Source organism: Poromitra crassiceps (genome assembly GCF_964638095.1).
Source record: "Poromitra crassiceps genome assembly, chromosome: 22".
Taxonomy (NCBI): domain Eukaryota; kingdom Metazoa; phylum Chordata; class Actinopteri; order Beryciformes; family Melamphaidae; genus Poromitra; species Poromitra crassiceps.
The window spans coordinates 24450470-24456839 of NC_139647.1; positions in this window are offsets into that span (position 1 = coordinate 24450470).

Sequence of the window (6370 nt, forward strand, 5' to 3'; positions counted from 1 at the left end):
TTTGCAAGCACATCATTGATCACACATCAATGCCATTCAAAACAGAATTGCGTCCCCAATGTCCACAGTGTCTCGACCGCAAACCGGAAAGCAACAGATACTCATTGAGAAGTGGATTTGTTTTGAAGTGGAGTTTTACACAGGAGAGTCCAGGCTAAGGGGCTCTGACATGCAGCATCATAGTAGTGATCATATCATTCACATGTTTTGTAACAACTGTACCTACTCAATATGATGCAAAATGATACGCCATGACATCTAAGATGCAGTTCCCATGTGGTTTTTTAAAAGGTGGTGGTTCACAGTGCTCTCTCACAGACAGTAACAATGGCTCCATCGACACTGTGAGAAAAAGCTGAATAAAACTATATTTCATTATCCGCAAACAAAGCCAATTATTATAAGATAAGACATTTGTCACGGCTTTCTGCCTTTCACTGAGATGGAGAGAAACTAGGGAGCAAACGCCAAAGAAAATAATAATAATGTAATAATATACATTCCTTCACTGAGCAAGATATCAGAGGCTACCAACTGTCCTCAACACCTGAATCCACTAGCAGACTATACATAGAGTATCACTTGTGGAAGTACCAACACGCACCTAGTGATGTTGGGCCTGGTGTTGAAGCACCAGTCAGAGTGCTACTTGTTATGATTCCACTGTGTGAAAGGTTCAAATAATCTCATAAAGCTCAAAGCACTAAAACAGCGTAACTACAGTATCCAGTGTTATTTCCTTAATTTGTGGGTGGAGGATTGTGAGTTCCAACTATAATAATAATTGCAACAAAGAATGGATTTTGGACACATGAATATGGACTTAAACAGTATTTTCCATCCACTGAAGATCGCCCTGCTGTGGTTCTACTCACCTGCTAATGTGTACTTACACTGCATAAATATGCAAGTTGTAGCTTTCACTGTCAGAATTGACCACCGGTTAAATGAGAGGATACAAGCTTCTGTTTTTGCATTCCTTATTTTTAAAAGACACTTCGACATGTTTTCCATACAATCCCAAAACATTCTAGTGGTGACATCAGTTTAAGTAATATTCTTAAAAATAAAATAAAAATAAACGAGAGCAATAATAAAAGCCCAAAAGCTCACATCAGGTGTGTGAGTGAACCTTAAGTAGTAGACATGCGTAGAAGAAAGCCACTCCGATGGACCGGAGGAGACAGAATGCATCACTCGCTCACAACTAAAAGCAACGATTCATTAAAAACCTTCAAGCAGTTGAGCCTTTTTAAACTATATACAAAATTGGCACACGCTAACAAAGAGAAGCAGGTTAATTAATGAGCAGAGACGAATGATATCAAAACAAGGAAAAGCAGAAATGTGTGTAAGTGTGGCTTTGCTCAAACTGTGCAATGGTCGCAGACAAACAGCAAAGTGAAAATAGGCAGAAGCCAGCCGTGAGGACTAGGGATGTTCATCAATTATCGAAAATCGATAATCGATCGTTAAGGATTGGAATCGATCCTGTGGCATTTGGATCGATTTTTTAATTATTAACACATTGACTGCCAGACGTTTTTCTTTGCTGTAGTTAGCTTCTGCCAAGCCGTTTTTTGAGGATTATGGCTCATTTTATAAGAGCCGAGGATTCGTTTCAGCTTGGAGTTTGTGAACATACAATATCTCAAAAGTACTAATAGAATGTGTACTTTCTCTGTCTAAAAGAGTTAGTTTGTAGAGTTAGTAGTTATGTAAGCATTAGCAGTTGAATACAGCATGGTTTTAGCGTGAAAAATAATATTCAGAGATAAACGGCTTTTTGTGAAATTGGATGGAAGGGTCACTTTAACCATTCATTTTTGGCTCTCTCTCTCTCTCTCTCCCTCCCCCTCTCGCTCTCTCTCTCTCTCTCCCTCCCTCTCGCTCTCCCTCCCTCTCTCTCTCTCTCTCTCTCTCTCTCTCTCCCTCCCTCTCGAGTTGCTTCAACTCCGCCCTCCGTGGGCGGACAAGCTTGTCACCAGTCAGTGCTTTGCTGTGCCTGCATGTCTGGGCCGCTGTTTGAGGAAGTCGGGAGGGACTCGCTCGTTTGGAGTTTTGGTTGAGAGAAGCTTTTGCGATTCTGGTCATATTTATGCTGCGTGTTTCAAAGTGTGTTCCTGCACCTGTAATCTATCACCCGATCATAGTAGATCGGCTGAATCTATTATGTAAATTTGCAATCCCGCATCGCCAGCAATCAGCGCGAAAAGGAGAATGGCTGGGCTGAGAATGGCTTGACAAGTTAAAAAAATGCTTTCCTTCCTCTAGCAAGGAGAGCACTGTTGCCACTTAGTGGGTCGGTGGAATGGGTTGTAAACGTTCGGTGGCTCCAATAATTATATAAGAGATGTAAAAGGCTTAGATGCACAACCCACCGTCAAAAAAAAAAAATCGATGCCAAAAACGTGTAAACACGTTGTTGGCAGGGAACAGCTGGATTCTGAAAACGTGTTCATACGTTGTTGGCAGTGAATGAGTTAAAAAAAAAAAAAAAAATTTTTTTTTTTTTTTTTGGACTAGGTTTGGGTGGAATTCGTTCCTCCTCGCCCCGCTCCATTGCACAGCCGACTAACGTGAGGTGGAGCTTCATATAGTCTCTAGTTTTCTGGCTGGGCATGGGCCTTTGTGCCAACAAAACTGTTTTAAACATGAGAAATTCACACCGGCATGCGCCGGGGACAGCAGTGTTGGAGAGGAGACACATTGAAATAAAGAGTTCATTGAGGAGAACACGTTGTCTTTCGTATTTTCTGCCATAGGCATTCATTTTGTTAAAAAAAAAAAAAAAATGAAAATATTGAAAATTTTCTAAGTATTAATAAAATCGATAATCGATAATTGATCGTTAATTCTCACCGATTATCGATTTTGGAAAATTTTCAAAATGAACATCCCTAGTGAGGACCCATCCGTTATTGGCCGATCTAGTCTGTCTTTTCCTTGTTCTTGTTTAGGAAGGAAGGAGTGCGGAACTTCTCTTTCTTTTTGCCTGGTCGCCCGCGGGCTCCTCCCCCTCGGCCGCGTCTGAGGCAACAACAGGGGCGGGCTCGGGGCGGAGGAGGAGTCTTCGGCAGGAAGTGCGGGGGCGTCGGGCGCGAGCTCGGGAAGGGTCTGTCTCAGCGCCCGGAGCTGAGTTTGGGGCGACTTGGCTGCCATTCTGGGTCGGGTGCTGCTCCGTCAGGTCCAGTTTCTCTGTCACAACAGCTCCATTAGGCCCGCCTCGCAGGCCCGGTACTCGGGGCCGAACGGGGTTCTTCCTGTGAGTGCCCAGGAGAGCGGCCCGCAGCCGCAGGCAGGGTGCCGGGAGGTACTGCATGTAGCAGGTGTAGGCCAGCATGGCCAGGAAGAGGAGGAAGAACAGGAGGAAGAGGAAGAGCAGGGCCATGCTGTTGTTGTGCTGCAGATCTTCGGCTGCCAGGTCCTGGCTCTCCGGGGAGCATGGGGGAAGGTGCTGCTTGGGCTGGACTCTGACAGTGCTGCTGGGGGGCGGGGTTAGTGATGAGTCAGTTTGGGGTGGGGAAGTGACAAGGACTGTGGCTGTGGAGCTGGGGGGGGCAGGGACCGAAGTTAGTGGAGGTGGGCCCGTCTTACCATTACTCTCAGAGGCCTGGCACTGGTTAAACCTCGTCTCCGGGGGTCGCGGGGTAGTGATCCTGGACAAAGAGAAAACAGACATTATTTGCGTGTAGAGGTTCATACAGTAATGCCAGATGCTGTATCACTTCCCCTTTAAAGCAATATTCTACTTAGTTTTAACATGGGGGTTAATTAAGCAATATAGCATGAGAGCCAGTGTGTTGTGGCAAATATATCCCGCTGCTCAGCTGTTATCCCACGAGGCCGCAGGCAGAGTGGGATAACTGCTGAGCAGCGGGATATATGCCACAACACACGCTGCTCGAGTGCTATATTGCTTTTATAAAACGGTTTCCAAGTATGATAATATAATAATAATAATAATACTATAAGTCCGACTGGCATGGCATTCTGATAGAGTCAGTTGAAACACTACTGTAAGGCGGGACCGCAAGAACGTGCGGGTGATTTATTTGAATCGTTCTGGAGACTGAAGTTGACATTGGCCAATCCTGGCGCTTGCTGAGAAGCTGAGAGCTTTCTGGAAAGCCTGACACGCAGCTCGAGCGCAGCGCTGCATTCTCAGCGCTGCATTCTCAGCGCTTGCTGAGAAGCTGAGAGCTTTTCTGCAAAGCCCGACACCAACTAACGTTACGGGGTTAAATGCGGGGTTAACAGCCTTTTTTTTGCAAAGAAGACATTAGCCCGCGTCTATTCTTGTACAAAACATAATTTTCTGCGAAGTATTAGTAAAGTTATAAGCGAAGATCGATTCACAAGGATCTGACAGCTGTCTCCGCCATTTGTTTTTTCTACATTGTCATTTGAGGTAACCAAAGGCTTTTAGTAAGAGAGTTGCCATGGCAACTCAATAACCCATGGCCATGGGTTATTGGAGTGGGTTACTGGATTTATATAGTTTCCTCTAGTAAGAGAGTGGCGTCAGCGGAGGACCAAAATGCAAGAATCATTAGCCAATGAACAGCCAGGAATGGGTCTCGCGCTACTTTTGCATGCTAAAATAAAGCAGATAATGTACAATTTGATTCATTTCAAGGGATGAAAAACCCTTTCAAAGTACAACACTGTCTATTTTGATGCAACTCGACAGTGCTGCTTTTTTTACTGAAGAGTTCCACTTTCTACTTCCTGGAAAAAAACTGGTCCATTGGAGTGAATGGAGATGTCAGAACTCTTCTATTATACGGCTCTGGATTTATACAATGGCTGTGAACCAATCAGATTGCTTGATTTGAGAGAGCCGTTTTATAATATATTTTATTACATGGCTTTGTTGAATACTCTTTTCTGATTGGTCAATCACAGCATTCTACGGTCTACCGCTGCTAGGTATAACAGACCGTTGCTATGCACGCCGTTCTGAAAGACTGGAGGACCAAGTCCAGTCATATCAATCTGCAGAAAGAAGTCCGGTAAATTTAGCTCATTCGCGACACCCGGTGGCAAAAAGTGTTACCGTAGCTTTCTTTAGTACCTAGCCGTGTAATAAGCGGTAGAATGTACAGGGAGCCGGTCATTATCATGAAATAAACCCCATAGGGTGATCAGGACCCTTAAATATTATGTTCATGGCTGTCAAGTGCAAACAAGCCCCATGTTAAAACGGAATTAGTTTGTTATCCAAGTTAGTTTGAACATTGGGGTTGTTGTTAAAGCATTAATATTATTATACTTTAAGCTTGAGGATGACACAGATTCCGCCCCTCTCTCACCTGGATTGTATTCGTGACACCTTTGGTGAGAACGGCCATCTTGCCCGCCACGGTCTTCAGCCCTTGATTGAACAACGGCCATCTTGGCCGCCACAGTCTTCACCCCTTGTTTGAACTGTGCGATGTCCGGGCGGGTGGGGAGTACGCTGTCTAAACCTGACACTCCTGGAGAGGAGAGGAGGAGAGGAGAGGAGAGGGGAGGGGAGAGGAGAGGAGGGGAGAGGAGATGAGAGGAGGGGAGAGGAGAGGAGGGGAGAGGAGAGGAGAGGAGAGGAGAGGGGAAGAGAGGAGAGAGTCAGCACGAGCCAAAACATTAAAGGAACACTCCGCCCATTTTCAACCAGCTTTGTATCATTAGAACATCAGTAGTATATCAGAAAACTGTAAACTGTTTTGAAGTCTGTCATTTAATTTGACAGTTATTGAGTGTTAAAGTGTGGACCAGTGACATCACTGGTCCACACTAACACTAACACTAACTAAATATTATGTTCATGGCTGTCAAGTGCAAACAAGCCCCATGTTAAAATGAAATTAGTTTGTTATCCAAGTTAGTTTGAACATTGGGGTTGTTGTTAAAGCATTAATATTATTATACTTTAAGCTTGAGGATGACACAGATTCCGCCCCTCTCTCACCTGGATTGTATTCGTGACACCGTTGGCGAGAACGGCCATCTTGCCCGCCACGGTCTTCAGCCCTTGATTGAACAACGGCCATCTTGCCCACCATGGTCTTCACCCCTTGTTTGAACTGTGCGATGTCCGGGCGGGTGGGGAGTACGCTGTCTAAACCTGACACTCCTGGAGAGGAGAGGAGAGGAGAGGAGAGGAGAGGAGAGGGGAGGGGAGGAGAGGAGAGGAGAGGAGAGGAGAGGAGAGGAGAGGAGAGGAGAGGAGAGGAGAGGAGAGGAGAGGAGAGAGTCAGCACGAGCCAAAACATTAACAGCATCTGCTTTCTCACAGGAGTTTGAATTGCTAACAAACGAGCAAATTTCACAATCCACTCCAGCATGACAATAATATTGTTTTTCTCTAGTACACGTGTGTGCGCAC